Below are 22,815 nucleotides of genomic sequence, written 5' to 3'. Positions count from 1 at the left end.
ACGCGTGCCAGGGAGATCCGTCGCCCACCGCGCGCCATCCTCGTTCCCTCCGCCGGCAACGAATCGCGGGAGAGCCGACCACCAGGAAGAGATGGCGGCCAGGGGACTGCGGTGTGCTGCTGCTCGCCGGCCACCAGCTCCAGGCCCTTCTCCACATCGCCGGCGGCGACATCGTCCGCGACGACCTCGCGTACAACGGCCAGCTTGCCCTGCAGGTAAGGACCCCTGTTTCGTCACTTCTGGTTCCTGGTTCGGTGCGCTGTGGATCTGCCAAGGCTGACATTCGTTTTCAGAATTTGACTCCTGCGTGTGTTCACAGCTAGAAGATTAGTACAGAACTTTTGGTGAAAAGTTCAGATTTTTAGGTGTCTATTTCCATGTGAGAAAGATCACACCATACGATTTGGTTTAGGCTTGCTATAAAACATTGACTCTTGTTGTGCAGAATTAGCCTGTGCGAGCTGTCAGGATGCATGTATACACGGTGCTATTACTGCCCATTTACTCTTGATTGCATTATAACAAATTCGAAATTCGAAATACTACATGTTTATATGAATCTGCTGAATAAACACTTGAGATAAATTTCTGCTGATTGCTATTTCATTCTAATTGGGAAAATGTAGCGCTATTTTAATGAATGATTCTGTTCAGAATTGTCGGGCACCAGTATTATTCTTGCCCCAGCATTGTAAGTTCTCTTTATCTGTTCACTTTTGGATCTGAATTTACCTGTTATTTGTTTCCATACCTGCAATGGCCACCATGGGCACTGTGATATTACAGTACAGCTGCTGCAAGCCGGGGCAGGCAGTAGTGTTATTGCGCTTTAGTTATAGGTGTAGTGGTTTATTATTCTATTTTATATAAAAACTAACCTGTCATATACACTATCGGCAGGTTCCTTGATGGGAGTGCAGCTCGCAGGGGTCTAGGCTCGCAACGATGTCCATCGCCTGCAAATACGAGGAGATCTAGGTGCCCGAGGTATGAACACCAAGGCCTTGCATCTGCTCGTATCATTGATAGTGTGTTTTTTCCATAGTAGCTTAATCGTAGTCGCTTTTCTAATATGCGATCTTCTTCTAATATGTTAGGTGCATAAGAGTATGCGGTGTGACCGCTGTTGGGCAGGCCGTGGTGGTGGTGGTGTTATCTCACTTTCGGCCACAATTCCCTCAGGTGATTCTTTGAGTTGATGCCCAGTGTCTGTCCATTAAGTCATTGAATTAATTATACATGGAGCTTCTCTGGTACTGGTTTGTGCTGCTGGTGATGTTGTTTATATGGTCCTAATTTGTATTTGCCTGTTATGTCTAATATGAATAATGGTACTGTTGCTGTCTTCTTAGCATGGTTTTTGAGTCGCCGAGTCAAGTCAAGTCGCCGAGGCTTCGACTTAGTGTATAGTCGACCAAAGTCGCTGTATAGTCGCCATAAGTCGCTGTATAGTTGCGAGTCGCCGTGATTTTTGGAAAACGACTTGGCGACTATACAGCGACTATTCACCGACTATACAGCGACTCAAAAACCATGCTTCTTAGTGCTTGTGCTGATGTTCATAAATCTGGCACTACTTTCTTGATCAAGTCTTGCTCTAGTGTTTGTAATGTAATCCTGATAGTGGCATGTGATTTAATTGCAGCTATCTTGATTCATTATCAACAATATTGTACCTCTCAAGCATATGCGTCCAAGAGCCTTCAAAATCTTTAAGCCATTCATTATCAACAATATTGTAAGCAGATTATGTGGTGTGCTATTTGTGAATGTGCTCTAATATAGCGAAAACCGACGGATAGGATTGGAAATGTGTTAAGCAACCATCTAGCGCACATGATGCAGTCCACATGTAGAGTAGTGTCTTTTTACTCAGCTGTAATAACCCAGAACATAGGAACAACGAAGGGTAGATTTAGAAATGGGATGTGCATTTCATCGCAAAACGGGGGAAATTTTCGCGCCTTATTGCAACTAAACCTAAGAGGGATCGAGATTCTCTCTCATCTTGCATTTAGGGTTAGGCAATGTGAGTTAGGGAAATTTCGACATGATCTCTTTTGTATCTTGTTGATTAGGGGAATTGATTTCATTTGACAAGTGTCATTACATTAAACAATAAACATTGAACAATACAAATGGAATTCATAATTCAAACAACTTATTAATTCAAATCACTTTGAATTTCAAAGTGAATCACAAATACAATGATTATTTCAGAATATAAATGTCACATAATCAAAAAGCTCATAAACAAAAACCTTGGGCTTTATTGATATCAACACAGATTACAAAGTCTTTACAATATTCTTGATACAAGAATCAATGAATAATAAACGAAATAAAAAGGAAGATTACAAGTGTATTCCTAAACTAAAACCTAAACTAAATGCTTGAAGAATATATTCTGGTCATATTCAACTTTAAAACTCCGCAAAACAAATCACAAACACTAGCCGAATATAAGTGTTAGCTCAAGATTCAGTTTAGACAGCTTAGCAAGTGACACAATCTTCGGCTTGGGCGAACCAAGTCACAAGACACTTGTGCTTGTCCAAAACCAGGGACAAGCACAAGATAGGATCGAGTGCGACCAAAACCGAGCAACTGCAGGGGCTCAAGTTTCAAGCATATAAGAGCACACAGCTCAAGTGTGTCGAGCAAGAATAACAGCAAGGCCATGCAAAAGCATAGTCACCAAGCATGCCAGGCTTGTGTGTCAATGCAGGAATAGAAGTAGGGATCATATAAAAGGAGCACAAACCCTAGAACCAGTGACCAGTCGACCAGATAAGATCACCAGGTAAGGGTGAAGCAAAAAAACCAGCATAGTTCATCCTGTTCTTGAGCAAGAACATAACCACACACACAACCACTCAAACCATCAGAAATCATGGTGACCTAGAAGATCATCCAAGATCTGGAGGTGAAGGGCTGTGAACAAACCACAAGTCTGCATCAACACAAAATCTCATACTAGGAGTCGGAACAAGGTATACCAAGTTCCTCGGAGCGGATCCAATGGATCTAATCCATAAAACATACATGACATAGTCATGGGGTTGAGCGAGATGCTCAACAGGGTGAATCATCACTTGGTTTTCACCAAGGATCACCGCTAGTCTAAAAAGCCACCAAAATAGAAACCACCCGGATACGGATCTTGTGCACTGAAGCAAGATCCGATGCACGAATAGCACCAGTAGATGTGTTGCAATAAATAGCGACAAGATAGACTACACGTAAAATCCTAGGCACATAACCATCGATAAAACCCTAGATTTCTTCACAGTGCAAGCATATTGGCATTCATACTTACTATGATCCCCTAATATGCAAGCAAAGATGAGTAACCACAAGATCCAACTAACTAAGTGAGCAACCAATCAGTAGCAAGGCTACTGAGGTCACATCACACTTAGCACCAAATAAGAGCAAGCCAAATAGACCACATCACTATCCGTAAATGGATTCGAGTTTGATTGCTTGTAAAAGAATCATGAACAAAGCAAACTCATATACAAGCAAGACATTTAAATCATCACCGCATAAGCAGTTCATCATAATTAAGTAATCTAAGCATGAATTTATCACGGATCCATGCTAAGCATGACAACAACGATACTCGTTAAGCAATACAACTTAATTCATAGCCACTAGAGCAAGTAAGCAACAGACACAGTGATGCTTGAGCATCGAGCATCACCAAATAAGTGAACCATATAACCACGAGTGTTAGCCAGTAAGCAATCACTGACCAACAATTGATCAAATTGATCAATCATAGCAAGCCAAGCTACACAAAGGGATTTGCCAACAAGCAAGAAATGATCCAATGGATCATTGGATTGCAGTAGTAGTACTGTATTATATCACAGGCACCTCTGGCACACACACAAGTGTCACGAGATGCATCACAAGTGCACCTAGACAAGCAAGCATAATAGTCCGAGTAAGCATAGCAAGCCCATAAGCATGAACAACAGGGTATATCAAGCCATAAGCAAGCTAGGAGTAGAAGAGAGGCAAGCATAGCATGAACGAGCAAGCAAAGAAGCATGTGCCGGTACCAGGAAACGGTAATTGAGCCATGAGCTTGCGATGAACCGAAGCACGATAAGATTGCGCAGCAGATAGCATAACTCTAGATGATCACAAGACCACCGAGAGAGCAACGAGATCATGAGGAGGAAGAAGAACAGGTGACAAGGGAGGCGCACGGTAAGAGAAGGAGGAGGAGCAAAAGACCTTACCCGCGCCCGGAGGCGTGAAACTATGGCATGGCGAGGCGAGTGCCCGCGCGGCCATAGCAGCTGCAAAGCCGGGAAGTCGCCGGCGTTACGCCGACGAACACCACCACAAGCAGACACAGCATGGAGACGACGGCACGAGCGCCGCGAGCAAGACTCGCGCCGAGGTCGGTCTCGGAGGCGCACACGTCGACGGCGAAGGCGAGAGCTTGTCGGAGACCACCGGATCGCCCATGGCGATTCTCCGAGAGATCCGGACCGAGGCGATTCGCCGGAGAGAGGACGAGAGGAGAGAAACGGCTCGGACGGATCGATAGATCCGCTCGAGGCGGTTCTAGATCGGTAGGTGACCACGGCGGAGGAGGCCGGTGATGGCCGGAGCAGGGCGGCGGCCATGGCGGCGACGCCATCGCCGTGGCGTCGCGAGAGAGATTAGGGTTAGGTCGAGCGAGTGAGAGGGCCGAGTGAGTGAGAGTGCGGTGGGCCGTTCGGCTCCACCAAGCCGCTATGGGCACGCCTTAGTGGGCTGTCCCATGGGCTTAGGTTAGTGGGGCTGGGCCCAATATGGGTCCAGGGGGTATTTTAGTATTTTCACAATTTAGAAAAGGCCATTATTTCACCAAATTTTAATAAATAAAATACAACTCTAAAAATCCATTAAAAATTGGATTGGTGAATGAAAAATTATTCTTAATAAGAATAAAATATGAAATAAAATTTGATGAACAAATTTAAATTTGTGAATTTTATGAATTTAAAATAAACATTTGGAATTTCAAATTATATTTCCTTGAATTAATAAATCAAGGAAAAATCCCAAATAAGTTCAAATACTTATTTTTAAACATTTCAAAATGAGATTCTATTATTCCAAATCATTTCTATTTGAAAAAGGTATTTTCCAAAGGAAGATATTCTATTCCTTTTTATTCTCAAAAATATAGAGACAACTCTATTATTTCAAATTATTTTGGAATAAATAATAAATCACCAACATAAAGTAGTTTACTTTGAATTATGTTACCTTGTGTGAATTAAAGTGTTTTATACATTAAAACAATTGCAAATTACTGCCAAAGGCATAAATCTTAACTCAACCCTAAATTGTAATAACTCATCGGGATAAAGGGATTCAACAAAAAAAATAATACATCCATGCATGCATCATTTGGATTTTATAACATTGTCCTTACCGGACAATGATGCTTCTTTACAGAACCCGAGGTCCAGGTTCCATCCAACGCATTGAACTGCACTATCTCGCAGTCCACAGGCAAGTTCACCCTTGCTCATGTCAAATTTGAGTATTTTCTATTAATTTAATGCAAAGCTATATGACTTATCATTCCCGCATTGAAAATGAAATGTTACTTTTCCAATTATGAATATGACTATGTGGTTGTCAATGGAACCAAGGTATGTGTTGATTGGTGGAGGTTCCATTGCATGGGTACTATTCATCTAGGACTAAGTACCAATGCCGTCCAGATGATTCTAGCGCCGTACATATCGCGTTGACCATAAGATCTATAATGGCTCTGGGAAGCCAGCTGTATCTTTTCCCTCTCGCATGCCAACGGATTGGTAATAAGGGTTGCCCGGATCGGTCTATCTTTGGTAAAGGTGGGGACATGTGGTCTCGCACGGTCTACCATTAGATACGGGAGAGGGTAGACTTATTATTGGTCTATGAAGGATTGTAAGGGTTGTCCGGATCGATCTATCTATGGTGTATAGAACGGGGCATATAAGTTGTTCGGCTCGGTCTACCTTAATGGTATAGGAGAGAACAAGTGCCTGGGTTAGTCTACCCATAAATATAGGAGAGGACAGACTTACAAAAGGGTGGGTCCGCGAGGTCGCGGAGAAGGCGGTGTGGGCTTGGATCTTTATACCCGGCCTCACACCAAGGAAGTGTGAACGGGGGCAAGTCCTCGCGGATGGCAAAAAGGGTGAGATCTCTTATGGGAAAAGTAACGCACCTCTGCAGAGTGTATTAAATTGTGGCTGTCACTCCCTGTTCGGGAAGGGAACTGCGAACGCGGCAGGAAAGGAACTCCGTGAAGTTCTAGTCAACTCGTGAAGACCGACGGGCATAGTTTTCGAATAAAATAAACCTTTTGAAGAAATGTTTTCAAAACATGCATTGACTCGCGATTTCTGATCAATGGTCGTAGCTAGTGCATCAAACACCTTTTACTCTTTTGAACTTGCCGAGTACCCCTGTACTCACTTTATTTCGACACCCTTGCTAGACCGTGATACGGAAGTGGAGGCCATGACCGATGGAGCACCGGGAGGAAGCTACGAGGCTGGTCTACGAGGAACCCGATCTTTCCGGAGGAGTTGAAGGCGTAGACTATGGGATAGTCTACGGACCCGATGACATGGAGGTGGAGGAGTAGTGATATACTCGAGTAGCATAGAGCCGAGCAGACGTAGTGGCATACTTAAATAAGTTGCTGAGCTCTTTTCATATCTAGTTGGTTTGTACTAAGTACCTTATGTTGTAGGGTGTTCTCATCGGACTCGTGAGAATACCAACTTGTTAAGACCATGATTGTAATATATTATCGAGTGTTATGACTCGCAATGTTTCTGTTGTACCACTACGAGGGATGTGATATTTGTGAAGAAGTCCCTTCATGAAGATCATATCAACGACTTGTATACTACAACATGCGGTGGTATGCTGGGTCACCGCAGCTGGTATCAGAGCAAATGTTGCGACCTTAGGTTGGAAAAACCTAGTATAGGGAAGAAACACTGTAGGAGTCTAGTAGAAATAGTAAAGGATTCTCTAGAAGTATGGTGATTATTCACTTGAGAATAGCAAAACCATATATTTTAGTGCGATAATTCTTTATTATAGCTATTATGATGCATTATCACTACTAATATTCTGTTTTTGTATACGACCATAATGGCGAACACTTTTCCCAAGAGGACTTTGAGGAAAGTTGAGGGTTGGCTCGGTGATTATGATGGACCAATAACAGCTCTCCTGTGTGGGATGTCGAAGGAACTTCATTGCGATCCACGGATACTCGTTATCAAGTATACTTACTATGATGGGGAAATCCTAGCCAAGTGCGAGTATCGGTCCAACTACGGAAAAACTGGCGATGAGTCGTATAATGCCATACGGAGAAGCCAAAACTATCACCACAGACCTTACCATATGGGCCTATTCAAGGCAATCCTTGAGATAAGGCAGACACAAGTCGAGTAGAACTCCTATGTTCGGAGTTTTCTCATATACCTCATGCCGAGGAAGATGAGGATCCCACTCTTAATCATTTGGTGTTAGCCCACGTAAGTCCCGAAGCCGCAGACACGGCACATGGATAGGCTGTAAGTCTTTATTGACCACGATGTATCTTTTACACATGAAGATGAGAGGTGAGATTGACCACATGCTAGCTGAGTTCACGGACCACGATAAAGTCCGAACTCGGATGCGTGACTTGAGGGCACAACCACAACATACTACACCCTTCTTTAACCCGAACGGTGATGTAGATTTGAGTGACCGGTGGTTCAAGAGAAATCTACCTACAAGAGACCCACTTACACCTAACTTTGTTCCGCACTATCCACATGTGTCGGCATCATATGATACTTGGATATGGGGAGACCACTCATGGAACATAAATTGCTCGGAGTCACCGATTGAAAACTCGACGGGTTGGCGTTTCGGGGAACCTTTCGGTGATGAGGAGGAGCCAATTCCATGTGATACGGGAGATGAGAGTGATGCGGTTAACCCAAATGTTAACCAACACTACGAGCGAGGAAGAGAAAGGTGCTGATTCCATTTCTTTAGATTTGGAGATGGGTATATCTAAACCATCGCGAGTACGAAGTAGGTGAGAGTTACGGAACAAAGAAAAAGAAGAAGAAGAAGATGAGGGGTCAAGTGAATAGGAATCCTCCATGGATGAGCTCGGAGAAGAGGCACTTGTATTCCATCGGGGATATGTATGAGTCTTTATCTAGTTACTTTGGAATGACGGATCTCTGTCTCGGCACTTCGTCCGATTCGGATTACATACCTACCGGAAGGACCTTTGTTCCGGACGGTGTTCGGAAGACTAGTCGCTGTCATCGGTTGGACCCCGGGGATGTACGCGGAGGCGAATGAAGACGATGAGGAGTAGAGCTCCAAGGAAGAATAAAGTAATCTAGGTGGTATTGTAATAGAACGTATTTTAAATTCCCGTTGGCTTGGGCTTGGAGCCAAATAAGTGGTTTATATGTACCACATGTAATATAAGTTTGTGAGTGTGTTATGTATTATACGGTGTATATACATAATAAATGTTTGTTTTGGATTTGCTTCTTGATTTCGTTGTGTGACTAGTTCTGGGCAATGAGTTGAGCTCAGAAAACATTTGCATGGTGTAATTATGAGTAATCGCTCTTTGTTACAGGACTAGGGGGAAATGGCGTTAGTTGAAACCGAAGATGCTCGGAGAGAGCGGGAGGCGAAAGAAAAGGAAGAAGCGGATGCCGCGGCTAGAGCGAGAGGATGCACCACCACCACCACATCCAATGATGCATCCAGATTTCCAACGAGTACATGAGGGCAATGGAAGAAGATAGGAGGAGGTACCGGGAGAGTCGAACAAGAACATGCAAGATTTCTTTACCCACGTCATCAATGATAGGGGTAATGAAGGCAGGGGAGTAACCTTATCGGACTTCCGAATGCAAGACCACTACCTTTTGCATCAGCCCCAGAACCAATGGATGCGGAAGACTCGGCTCATGGACACCGAAAGAAAGTTGAGGACCGTTGGATGCAATGATGAAGAAAAGATTCGGTATGCCACTTATTTGTTGTCGAGTCCAGCGACATCATGGTGGGAGAATCTTGTGGCGATACACCCTCCGAGAAAAGGTGTTCACTCGGGAGGAATTCAAGAAGAAGTTCCGGGATGCCCATGTTCCGGAGAGCGTGGTGGAGCTGAAGAAGAGAGAGTTTGACGAGCTGCATCAGAATCTCGCACCTATCATGCGAGTATGTCCGAGATTTTAATAGACTCGTCAAGATATGCACACGAGGAAGTGGACAACGATGAGAAAAGGAAGAAACGATTCATGAAAGGCATGAATCCATATATGAAGATGCAAGCGAGGTTGGCACGGACTCGCGAATTCCAGGAACCGATTGATTCGGCAATCACTTTCGAGGATGACTACGAGCGGGTCCGGGAGGATAGAAGGAAGAAGGCTCGTATCGAGCCAAGGAAGTACCCGGTCGATGAACCGACTCCGGATCGGAGTTTCAAACCCCGATTCCGACCTACCGGTAATCGGTATAACCGGGGAGGTCGAATCGGAACCCAAGAAATCGGATCATATGCAACGATCTGTGGGCGAGAGGGACATATTCAAAGGGATTGTCAGAAGCCCGGATCATATGCTATGGTTGTGGGAAAGAGGGACACATCAAGCCAGAGTGTCCAAACAAGGCGTCATGGAGTGGACAAAGCTCCGGAGGACGAGGCGGAGGTAACAACAACAACAACAACAACAACAACAGCAACCGGAACAACAACAACAACAAGAGGGGAAAGCCATATGGGAAGCTGAATTGCACAACTTTGGAGCAAGCAGGAGAGTCGGATCAAGCAGTCGTAGGTACGCTCAGCATCCTTACTCATCCTGGCAAAGTATTATTTGATACTCGGAGCAACTACATCATTTCTTGCACGGGAATTTGTGGAACAATTCGGGCTTAGATGTTCTAAGTTAGAAACACCTATAAGCTGTCTTATACGCAGGGGGAACGATCTTAGTAACCCACGTGAAAGAAGCACGAGTCATAACCATTTGTGACTGTGTATATTTCGCGGACTCGTTCATCATCCCCATGAAGGACATATCGGTCATCCTAGGAATGGACTCAGTTAACGGAGAATGGCGCGAGTAATCAACGCGTGGAGACAAGACAGTATCACTCCGAAACTCCATAGGAGGTCAGATAGTGTTTCAAGGAGACAAGTACACTCGGTTGGAGATAGGATTGGAGCTGAATAGTCTCGAAGGAGGTGAAGATTGAAGATATTCCTGTAGTGAATGAATTTCAAGATGTATTTCCCAAGGAACTACCGGGAATGCCACCCGATAGAGAGATCGAGTTTACCATAGATCTAATTCCAGGCACAGCACCAATAGCTCAACCACCATATAAGATGGGGCCAAAGGAGTTAGTGGAGCCGAAGGCTCGGATAGATGAGCTGGAACGAAGGGATTTATCCAAGAAAGTGTGTCACCATGGGGTACACCGGTTATCTTTGTGGATAAAAGAGATGGAGGAAGGAGAATGTGTGGAGATTACGGGAATCTTAACAATGTAACCATCAAGAACAAGTACCCTTTACCCAGAATACAAGATCTTTTTGATCAAGTTCAAGGAAGCTGGAGTCTTCTCGAAGATAGATTTAAGGTCGGGATATCACCAAATCAAGATCAAGAAGGAAGATGTGCCAAAAACGGCGTTTGTGTCAAGGTATGGACACCATGAATACTTGGTTGTACCATTTGGACTAACAAATGCACCGGCTATTTTCATGAATTTGATGAACAAGATATTCATGAAGTACTTGGACAAGTTTGTGATCGTGTTTATCGATGACATTCTGATCTATTCCAAAGATAAAGAAGAACATGCCAAGCATTTGAAGATAGTTCTGCAGATTTTAAGGGAACATCGGCTATATGCAAAGTTCGAGCAAGTGCCAGTTTTGGTTAGACAGGTGTTGAATTTCTTGGACATGTCATAACCAAAGAGGGAATAGCGATGAATCCAAGCAAGGTTCGATCGGTATTGGAATGGAAGTCACCTAAGAATGCTAAGGAGATCAGAGGATTCCTTGGTATGGCGGGCTATTATCGGAGGTTCATTGAAGGATTTTCGAAGATTGCAGGACCAATGACCAAGTTACTCAAGAAGAATACCCCATTTGTGTGGACTGATGAGTGTGAAACCGAGTTTCCAAACACTCAAAGAGAAGTTAACCACGGCACCGGTGTTAGCGATTCCGGAACCGGAAAGGATTACACGGTGTATTGTGATGCTTCCAAGAATGGACTTGGATGTGTTCTAATGCAAGATCGTAAGGTGATAGCCTACGGATCAAGACAACTAAAGCCACATGAACATAACTACCCGAGTACATGACTTAGAATTGGCGGCGGTTGTGTATGCTTTGAAGAGTTGGAGGCAATTCCTCTATGGATCCAAATGTGAGTTGTATACGAGATCACAAAAGCTTGAAGTATTTCTTCACTCGAAGGAATTAAACATGAGACAAAAGAGATGGTTAGAGTTGATTAAAGACTATGAGTCGACAATCAACTACACACCGAGGCAAGGCTAATGTAGTAGCAGATGCTTTAAGCAGGAAGAGTACTGAGAATCAACCTACAGAATGGGAGATTCCGAAGGAACTTCGGAAAGAACTTGAAGAAGCTCAGATTCTGTTTATCCAAGGTGATACAGTGGGAAGCATAGCAACCATGAGGATCATGGATGAAATGTACTCAGACCTAAAATATGAAATCATTCGGAAGCAAGTAGACGACTTATTCATCCCAGAAGAAATCAAAAGGATTGGAGAAGGGAGACCGTCAGAATTCAATCTTGGAGAGTTTGGTTCTCTATACTTTCAGAAGAGGTTATGTGTACTCGGATGATCCGAAGTGAAGTCAATCATATTGAAGGAAGCACATGAAACCCCTTACTCAATACATCCGGGAAGTACTAAGATGTATATGGATTTGAAGGAAATGTTCGGTGGAACAACATGAAAAGAGAGATAGCTCAATATGTCTCCGAATGCCATACATGTCGACGAGTAAAAGCAGAACATCAGAGTCCTGCGGGATTACTCAAACCACTAGAGATACCGGAGTGGAAATGGGATGAAATCGGGATGGATTTTGTTACTGGTCTACCAATGACTAGTAAAAAGAAGGATATGATATGGGTAATAGTGGATAGACTTACCAAGAGTTCTCATTTCATAGCCGTAAATACAAAGGATACCGCAGAAAAGCTTGTGGACATTTATGTAAAGGAAATTGTTAGCAAGCATGGAGTACCAAAGAAGATAGTCTCAGATAGAGGTTCAATTTTCACATCAGCATTTTGGAAACAACTCCAAGAAGCTTTAGGAACCAAGTTGGATTTCAGTACAGCTTATCATCCACAAACCGGAGGACAAACCGAAAGAACCAATCAGATACTTGAAGATATGCTTAGAGCTTGTGCTCTAAACTTTGGAGGCTCATGGGAGGACCATCTACCATTGGCGGAATTCTCATATAACAATAGTTATCAGAGTAGTATCCAGATGGCACCGTACGAAGCATTGTACGGAAGGAAGTGTAGATCACCAATTTGTTGGTTTGAAACCGGAGAGAACAAGGAGTTTACACCGGACTACATCAAGGAGAGACAAGGAGTCATCGAGGTGATCCGAGATAGACTCAAAATAGCCCAAAGTCGACAAAAGAGTTATGCTGACCAGAAGAGACGAGTTTGGGAACCAAAAGTAGGAGACATGGTATATTTGAAGGTTAGCCCAATGAAAGGACTCAAAAGGTTCGGAGTAAAAGGAAAACTAAGTCCTCGATACATAGGACCATTCAAGATACTCGATCGGAATCGAGAAACGAGCTTTTGAGTTGGAACTACGGAACAGTCTCAGTCTAATTCACAATGTTTTTCATGTATCACAACTCGGAAAATGTTTGAAGGCACTCGATGATCCTATTACACATGAAGAAATAGAGCTACAATCCGACTTAACTTATGTGGAGAAGCTCGAAAAGATTACGGAAGTACGAGTGGAAGAAGTTAAGGAATAGAGCAATCAAATACGCAAGATACAATGGCAACATCATCCCGAACGAGAAGCAACCCGGGAGACCGAAGAAGAGCTCGGGAAGTCCTACCCCGAGTTATTCGAGTACCAATCTTAACTTCGGGACGAAGTTTACGTTAAGGGGAGAGGCTGTAATAACCCGAACATAGGAACAACGAAGGGTAGATTTAGAAATGGGATGTGCATTTCATCGCAAAACGGGGAAATTTTCGCGCCTTATTGCAACTAAACCTAAGAGGGATCGAGATTCTCTCTCATCTTGCATTTAGGGTTAGGCAATGTGAGTTAGGGAAATTTCGACATGATCTCTTTTGTATCTTGTTGATTAGGGGAATTGATTTCATTTGACAAGTGTCATTACATTAAACAATAAACATTGAACAATACAAATGGAATTCATAATTCAAACAACTTATTAATTCAAATCACTTTGAATTTCAAAGTGAATCACAAATACAATGATTATTTCAGAATATAAATGTCACATAATCAAAAAGCTCATAAACAAAAACCTTGGGCTTTATTGATATCAACACAGATTACAAAGTCTTTACAATATTCTTGATACAAGAATCAATGAATAATAAACGAAATAAAAAGGAAGATTACAAGTGTATTCCTAAACTAAAACCTAAACTAAATGCTTGAAGAATATATTCTGGTCATATTCAACTTTAAAACACCGCAAAACAAATCACAAACACTAGCCAGAATATAAGTGTTAGCTCAAGATTCAGTTTAGACAGTTAGCAAGTGACACAATCTTCGGTTTAGGCAGAACCAAGTCATGACACACTTGTGCTTGTCCAAAACCAGGGACGAGCACAAGATAGGATCGAGCGAGACCAAAACTGAGCAGCTGCAGGGGCTCAAGTTTCAGCATATAAGAGCACACAGCTCAAGTGTGCTGGGCAGCAACAGCAAGGCCATGCAAAAGCATAGTCACCAAGCATGCCAGGCTTGTGTGTCAATGCAGGAATAGAAGTAGGGATCATATAAAAGGAGCACAAACCCTAGAACCAGTGACCAGTCGACCAGATAAGATCACCAGGTAAGGGTGAAGCAAAAAACCAGCATAGTTCATCCTGTTCTTGAGCAAGAACATAACCACACACACAACCACTCAAACCATCAGAAATCATGGTGACCTAGAAGATCATCCAAGATCTGGAGGTGAAGGGCTGTGAACAAACCACAAGTCTGCATCAACACAAAATCTCATACTAGGAGCTGGAACAAGGTATACCAAGTTCCTGGAGCAGATCCAATGGATCTAATCCATAAAACATACATGACATAGTCATGGGGTTGAGCGAGATGCTCAACAGGGTGAATCATCACTTGGTTTTCACCAAGGATCACTCGCTAGTCTAAAAAGCCACCAAAATAGAAACCACCCGGATACGGATCTTGTGCACTGAAGCAAGATCCGATGCACGAATAGCACCAGTAGATGTGTTGCAATAAATAGCAGCCAGTATAGACTACACGAGAAAATCCTAGGCACATAACCATCGAGTAAAACCCTAGATTTCTTCACGAGGCAAGCATATTGGCATTCATACTTACTATGATCCCCTAATATGCAAGCAAAGATGAGTAACCACAAGATCCAACTAACTAAGTGAGCAACCAATCGAGTAGCAAGGCTACCGAGGTCACATCACACTTAGCACCAAATAAGAGCAAGCCAAATAGACCACATCACTATCCGGAAATGGATTCGAGTTTGATTGCTTGTAAAAGAATCATGAACAAGCAAACTCATATACAAGCAAGACATTTAAATCATCACTGCATAAGCGAGTTCATCATAATTAAGTAATCTAAGCATGAATTTATCACGAGATCCATGCTAAGCATGACAACAACATACTTGTTAAGCAATACAACTTAATTCATAGCCACTAGAGCAAGTAAGCAACGAGCACGGTGATGCTTGAGCATCGAGCATCACCAAATAAGTGAACCATATAACCACGGTGTTAGCCGATAAGCAATCAACGACCAACAATTGATCAAATTGATCAATCATAGCAAGCCAAGCTACACAAAGGGATTTGCCAACAAGCAAGAAATGATCCAATGGATCATTGGATTGCGATAGTAGTCTTGTATTATATCACGGGCACCTCCGGCACACACACAAGTGTCACGAGATGCATCACAAGTGCACCTAGACAAGCAAGCATAATAGTCCAAGTAAGCATAGCAAGCCCATAAGCATGAACAACAGGGTATATCAAGCCATAAGCAAGCTAGGAGTAGAAGAGAGGCAAGCATAGCATGAACGAGCAAGCAAAGAAGCATGTGCCGGTACCGGAAACGGTAATTGAGCCATGAGCTTGCGATAACCGAAGCACGATAAGATTGCGCGAGCAGTAGCATAACTCTAGATGATCACAAGACCACCGGAGAGCAACAGATCATGAGGAGGAAGAAGAACGAGTGACAAGGGAGGCGCACGTAAGAGAAGGAGGAGGAGCAAAAGACCTTACCCGCGCTCGGAGGCGAAACTATGGCATGGCGAGGCGGTGCCCGCGCGGCCATAGCAGTCGCAAAGCCGTGGAAGTCGCCGGCGTTACGCCGACGAACACCACCACGAGCAGACACGAGCATGGAGACGACGGCACGAGGCGGCGCGAGCAGCACCCGCGCCGAGTCGGTCTCGGAGGCGCACACGTCGACGGCGAAGGCGAGAGCTTGTCGGAGACCACCGGATCGCCCATGGCGATTCTCCGAGAGATCCGGACCGAGGCGATTCGCCGAGGAGAGGACGAGAGGAGAGAAACGGCTCGGACAGATCGATAGATCTGCTCGAGGCGGTTCTAGATCGGTAGGTGACCACGGCGGAGGAGGCCGGTGATGGCCGGAGCAGGGCGGCGGCCATGGCGGCGACGCCATCGCCAGGGCGTCGCGAGAGAGATTAGGGTTAGGTCGAGCGAGTGAGAGGGCCGAGTGAGTGAGAGTGCGGTGGGCCGTTCGGCTCCACCAAGCCGCTATGGGCACGCCTTAGTGGGCTGTCCCATGGGCTTAGGTTAGTGGGCTGGGCCCAATATGGGTCCAGGGGGTATTTTAGTATTTTCACAATTTAGAAAAGGCCATTATTTCACCAAATTTTAATAAATAAAATACAACTCTAAAAATCCATTAAAAATTGGATTGGTGAATGAAAAATTATTCTTAATAAGAATAAAATATGAAATAAAATTTGATGAACAAATTTAAATTTGTGAATTTTATGAATTTAAAATAAACATTTGGAATTTCAAATTATATTTCCTTGAATTAATAAATCAAGGAAAAATCCCAAATAAGTTCAAATACTTATTTTTAAACATTTCAAAATGAGATTCTATTATTCCAAATCATTTCTATTTGAAAAAGGTATTTTCCAAAGGAAGATATTCTATTCCTTTTTATTCTCAAAAATATAGAGACAACTCTATTATTTCAAATTATTTTGGAATAAATAATAAATCACCAACATAAAGTAGTTTACTTTGAATTATGTTACCTTGTGTGAATTAAAGTGTTTTACACATTAAAACAATTGCAAATTATCGCCAAAGGCATAAATCTTAACTCAACCCTAAATTGTAATAACTCATCGGGATAAAGGGATTCAACAAAAAAAATAATACATCCATGCATGCATCATTTGGATTTTATAACATTGTCCTTACTGGACAATGATGCTTCTTTACGAGAACCCGAGGTCCAGGGTTCCATCCAACGCATTGAACCGCACTATCTCGCAGTCCACGAGCAAGTTCACCCTTGCTCATGTCAAATTTGAGTATTTTCTATTAATTTAATGCAAAGCTATATGACTTATCATTCCTGCATTGAAAATGAAATGTTACTTTTCCAATTATGAATATGACTATGTGGTTGGCAATGGAACCAAGGTATGTGTTGATTGGTGGAGGTTCCATTGCATGGGTACTATTCATCTAGGACTAAGTACCAATGCCGTCCAGTTGATTCTAGCGCCGTACATATCGCGTTGACCATAAGATCTATAATGGCTCTGGGAAGCCAGTTGTATCTTTTCCCTCTCGCATGCCAACGGATTGGTAATAAGGGTTGCCCGGATCGAGTCTATCTTTGGTAAAGGTGGGGACATGTGGTCCTGCACAGTCTACCATTAGATACAGGAGAGGGTAGACTTATTATTGGTCTATGAAGGATTGTAAGGGTTGTCCGGATCAGTCTATCTATGGTGTATAGAACAGGGCATATAAGTTGTTCGGCTCAGTCTACCTTAATGGTATAGGAGAGAACAAGTGCCTGGGTTAGTCTACCCATAAATATAGGAGAGGACAGACTTACAAAAGGGTGGGTACGCGAGGTCGCGGAGAAGGCGGTGTGGGCTTGGATCTTTATACCTGGCCTCACACCAAGGAAGTGTGAACGGGGGCAAGTCCCTGCGGATGGCAAAAAGGGTGAGATCTCTTATGGGAAAAGTAACGCACCTCTGCAGAGTGTATTAAATTGTGGCCGTCACTCCCTGTTCCGGGAAGGGAACTGCGAACGCGGCAGGAAAGGAACTCCGTGAAGTTCTAGTCAACCTGTGAAGACTGACGGGCATAGTTTTCAGAATAAAATAAACCTTTTGAAGAAATGTTTTCAAAACATGCATTGACCTGCGATTTCCTGATCAATGGTCGTAGCTAGTGCATCAAACACCTTTTACTCTTTTGAACTTGCTGAGTACCCCTGTACTCACTTTATTTCGACACCCTTGCTAGGCTGTGATACGGAAGTGGAGGCCATGACCGATGGAGCACCGAGGAGGAAGCTACGAGCTGGTCTACGAGGAACCCGATCTTTCCGGAGGAGTTGAAGGCGTAGACTATGGGATAGTCTACGGACCCGATGACATGGAGGTGGAGGAGTAGTGATATACCCGAGTAGCATAGAGCCGAGCAGCGTAGTGGCATACTTAAATAAGTTGCTGAGCTCTTTTCATATCTAGTTGGTTTGTACTAAGTACCTTATGTTGTAGGGTGTTCTCATCGGACTCGTGAGAATACCAACTTGTTAAGACCATGATTGTAATATATTATCGAGTGTTATGACCTGCAATGTTTCTGTTGTACCACTCTGAGGGATGTGATATTTGTGAAGAAGTCCCTTCATGAAGATCATATCAACGACTTGTATACTACAACATGCAGTGGTATGCTGGGTCACCGCATCAATCCATGCAGCTTATGATCTGGAGGAGTTATGTTTCTTCTCCTTCTGCCAATTGCAACTTGTAGTAGTATGTATTGCTTGATATATTGTTTATGGGATATATTCAATCATGGTAGTATTTGTGTGATTTTGATGTGCAATTTTCCGTTAACTAGCAAGAAGAGATTCTTATTCTGTAGATTCTCGAGTGCTGCCATTTTACAGATTGAAATTCTCTTCTTCTTTTGCCAAACTAAGATTCAATGACAGTGAGCCATTAAATTACTTGTAGTGTGCCACTAGTAGTAATTTGGTATGTTGCCAGGATTAGATTTGTTGGTGTTGCTCAGCAGAGCAAAGCTAGTTTATGTGGTTTGTTTGATTTAGAGCAGATCTTGCTTAGATAAACTAGTTCTTATCTTGACACCTGTGCTAATTCTGGTTATAGGATACATAAGAACAGTGTGTGCTGAACTAACCCTCAATTGTTTTTCTTCAAGGGCTAGGAGGACTAAATGACAGACAAGATGGAACCAGCAGACACAGTACTTAAGCTGGAGTACCTAGGGACATATGAGACATGTATCAGTTCTTCTTTGCTTATAAGCATTAGGTGCACAATGGTAAGCTTCCTGTAGCTTCTGAAAGACTATTTGAACCTCTGAGACATGTAGAATAAACGTCTTCTTACTCAAGCTAGACAGTTTATGATCTGGAGGAGTAATGTTTCTTCTTCTGCCAGGTGCAACTTGTAATAGTATGGATTGCTTGATATATTGTTTATGTTGATATATTCAGTCATGGTAGTGTTTGTGTGATTTTGGTGCGCAATTTTTCGGTAACTAGCAAGAAGAGATTCTTATCTTGTAGATTATTGGGCGCTGCCAATTTACAGTTGAAGTTCTCTCTTGTTTTTGGCCAAATTAAGATTCAATGACATAAGCCATTAAATTACTTGTCGCCTGCCACTAGTATTAATTTGGTAATGTTGCCAGGTTCAAATTTGGTTGTGTTGCTCATCGTAACAAAGCTATCTCATGTGGTTTGTGATTCAGAGCAGATGTTGTTTTGATAAACTAGTTCTTATCTTGACCTCTGTACTAACTCTGGTGTGTTGTACTAACCCTGAATTGTGTTTCTTCAAGGGCTAGGAGAACTGAATGACGGACAAGCTGGAACCGAGTAGGAACAACACTTAAGCTGGAGTACCGGGACAACCGAGACATGTATCGAGTTCTTCTTTTGCTTGTAAGCATCAGTCGCAAAATGGTAAGCTTCCTCTAGCTTCGAAAGACGATTTGAACGTCCGAGACATGTTTAATGTGCATGAAATTCTTTGTTTGGTGCAGCTACCATCTTAACCCCGGAATGCGTGTAGAATTTTGGTCTTTACTATATCCTTGTTTCGCTTGTTCGTAATGTCGATCCGTATAGAATCTTGATCCATTCATCGTTTCAAAAAAGAAAGCCATCTTAAAGTTTTGGTCTGTGCAAGTCTTTTCTCACTTTGTTTCTCTTTGGGACGTTTTTTATGTTCCCAACGTTGTGAATTATCAACTTTTGATGAGTTGTTGAAGACGTGTGAGACCAATCTCAAAACGAGCAACATTTTTGAATCACTATGCTAGTTTTCTTGGCTGTATATATTGCATCACGGTCCTTGTTATTCACATGAAACAATGCGGTGGTGCGCATAGTACTTGTTTCGGGACGATATTTACGGCTATTTGCAAACTTGCATCTCGGTGCCTCAAGGTGCCGAGTAGGTACCCACGTGCCGATCCATTCTAGCGAGATCGATGCTCATTTGGTGTTTTTACACCAATTGCACTTTTATCTTGGATAGCCATCATACCTGTTATACATCCTTTGCATGCTTTTGTTTGTGTTGTACATTTTCAATTAGCTCTAGTGAAGCCCTAATCGAGCTAAGCAGAGTGGCAGATTCCAATTGTGTAGGTACTACTTTTGATATTGCTACTGTGTCGTGTTCATATGGTTTTCCGTTGCTGTTTATGAACTGCAATCAGTCTCGAGTCTGCAATTAGATCGAATACAGAACATTTTGATACAATCCCTCATTTTGTCTGTGCATGTTTATCTGTCTGCATCTTGTTTCTTTCCTCAATCTTGTTTCTGTCTATGTATGTGTGCTGTACTAACCATGAATTGTTTTTTTCAAGGGCAAGGAGGATGACTTAATGGCAGACAAGATGGAACCAGTACTTAATCCGGAGTACCCAGAGACAACTGAGACATATATCACTTCTTCTTCGTTGCTTATAAGCATCAGCTGCAGAATGGTAAGCTTCCTGTGTCTTCTTAAAGACAATATGAACCTCTGGGACATTTTTAATCTGCACGATATTGTTTGTTTGGTGCAGCTGCCATCTTAACCTTGGAATGCGTTTAGAATATGGTCTTAACGAGAATCCTTGTTTCTGCTTGTTAGTATTGTCAGTTTGTATAGAATCTTGATCTGTTATTGGTTCAAAAAGTAAAAAAAGCCGTCTTAAAGTTTTGGTCTGCACGAGTCTTTTCTCGCATTTGTTTCTCTTTGAGCCGTTTGTTCATTCCCAAATGTGGCGAATAAAGTTTTGCTTTATATATTCTTCGTGGATTCATTCCTTTGATTGTTTGTAGCTGCTGCGGCTGATGGACGATGGACGGCTAGCGGCTCGGCATGGTTTTGGTCACCGGCACCAGTAAACTGATAATACCAGGAACCCAGTTGCAGAGGACGGACGGCAAGCGTCGGTGGTAAGCGAGGACTAGCTGGTGTTCCTCGAACCCACGAGCAAAGGGCGGAAGAGCTGGTTGGTCTGCAAGCATGGTGCACCCTTTTGTTGCTGCTGCATGTTGAGAAGCTATGCTGGATCGATTTGTGAGCGGATGATGAGTTAAGTGGGTGGTGTTGTTATTATTGGTTTTGCTGTTTGTGATGTCTGACAGTGAAGTCAAGACGTGATATAGTTCCATGGTTTTGCTGTGTGACGTGGAGCTCCAAAAAAGGCGCAAAGGAAATTGGAAAATGTCAAGTTTCAAGTTTCTTTATTTTTGAAAGAGAAATCTGAAAGTTTGCATGGTTTTGGGTCAGTGGTTGTCGGTGTTTTTTTTAAGTCCAAGGAGAAGGACCGTTTGATGTGTGGCCCAGTTATTGAATATAATCAAAATCTGGGTGTCTTCTTTTACGGTTTGTTGTATTAGTCGTGGTAGTTGCTTGCAGAACATTGTTTAGCTCAATATATGGTATCCATGAAATGTTCGCACCGACCAAAATCGAAGTTAGGCATCCATGAATTTGAGCCGAAGGAGGAATTATTGTTACTAGGTGAGAAGGAGCATTAATCTGAGCCGGAGGAGGAATTAGGTGAAGTGCCTGAATCTGGTTCTTGGTAGAGAATGCATGTACGTTCAGTGCTCTCTTGGACCTTATCCTTCCCCGTCTAGAGTGAAGGAAGGCGAGTCTAGAGTGAAGGAAGGCGATTCTTGGGCTCTCTCCGTCGCTCCACCGTGCTCGCCGGTGAATCGTGGGATTCATCTCCTCTTTCTGCCGCTCCGGTGGCGGGAGGGTGGGGTATCCCCGGCCAACAGCGCTATGGAGGCGGTGGGTATAGTTTGGTGTCGACGTGTTCCCCCTACCGTGGTAGGGCTCCTCGGGTTTTTGCTGCGACGACGGTAGGGTTTCTCGGAGCTCGAGGATCGTCGGCGTGTTGGAGTTCCAGCTGAATTTGATTAGGCGGCGGATCCGGAGGTTGATGATGAAGTGGAGGATGATGCAGAGGAGCTTCGTGGCGACGGCGTCGATTCCAGGGGTAGGTTGTTCGGAGTCGGTGCTTGGTGACTTGTCAGCAGCGGCGGTGGATCCAAGGCCTCGAGTGGAGACTCAGCAGCGGTGCGGCACCGACGGCTCATGGTGGACGGCGAGGTTTGGATTGGTGAATGAATTATGTCAGCCGCATCGGAATCGGAACCAACGCATGCAGCAGGCAATTACGAGTACTAATTGATTTGCGGGTTTCCTCCGATCGACGACCCTTGGTTTCGTCCTTGAGTCCAGTACCTTGCGCGCACGCTAGTGTAATTACTGGTTTGTGACGAGGCAAGTGATTGCGCACGCGCGGTCGAATCAAGGAAGGAACCAATTAATGCACGCGCTTCCCCTCTCGCGATTCCTGAAATACGCAGCGAAAAAAGACGACGCGGACGCGGACGCGCGGGACGGGAGGAAGAAAAAAGAAATATAAGGCCTCTTTCCGCAGTAGCGGGGGCCACGCGCGGGACCACGCAGGTCAGAAGCCAAGGCCCATTTCGCCAGCCAGACTCGCCAAGGGTGCGACCCGGACACTCTACAGAAGCCCGCGACGGACGCGTTCTCCATGGACCTTGCAGTGTGCGACCCCTTGCACGGTTGCACCGGGGGTACGTCCTGCTTCCCCCAGTACCTGACGACTTGGCCGCCGTAGCCGATGGATGGGCTTGAG

The 22,815-nt window shown here is 43.7% G+C and overlaps 1 long non-coding RNA gene across 1 annotated transcript; it reads left to right on the top strand.

Moving 5' to 3' along the window:
• The first annotated feature begins 1,134 nt into the window (after positions 1-1,134).
• Positions 1,135-19,496, top strand: LOC124699137. The gene is made up of 4 exons (XR_007001286.1): positions 1,135-1,182; positions 1,646-1,738; positions 18,832-18,954; positions 19,477-19,496. It is a non-coding gene; the product is annotated as an uncharacterized LOC124699137 (long non-coding RNA).
• Positions 19,497-22,815: the final 3,319 nt, after the last annotated feature.

This window comes from Lolium rigidum, chromosome 1 (assembly GCF_022539505.1).
Source record: "Lolium rigidum isolate FL_2022 chromosome 1, APGP_CSIRO_Lrig_0.1, whole genome shotgun sequence".
Lineage (NCBI taxonomy): Eukaryota > Viridiplantae > Streptophyta > Magnoliopsida > Poales > Poaceae > Lolium > Lolium rigidum.
The sequence above is the reverse complement of the archived record's forward strand: the minus strand, read 5'-3'. Positions and strand labels throughout refer to the sequence as shown.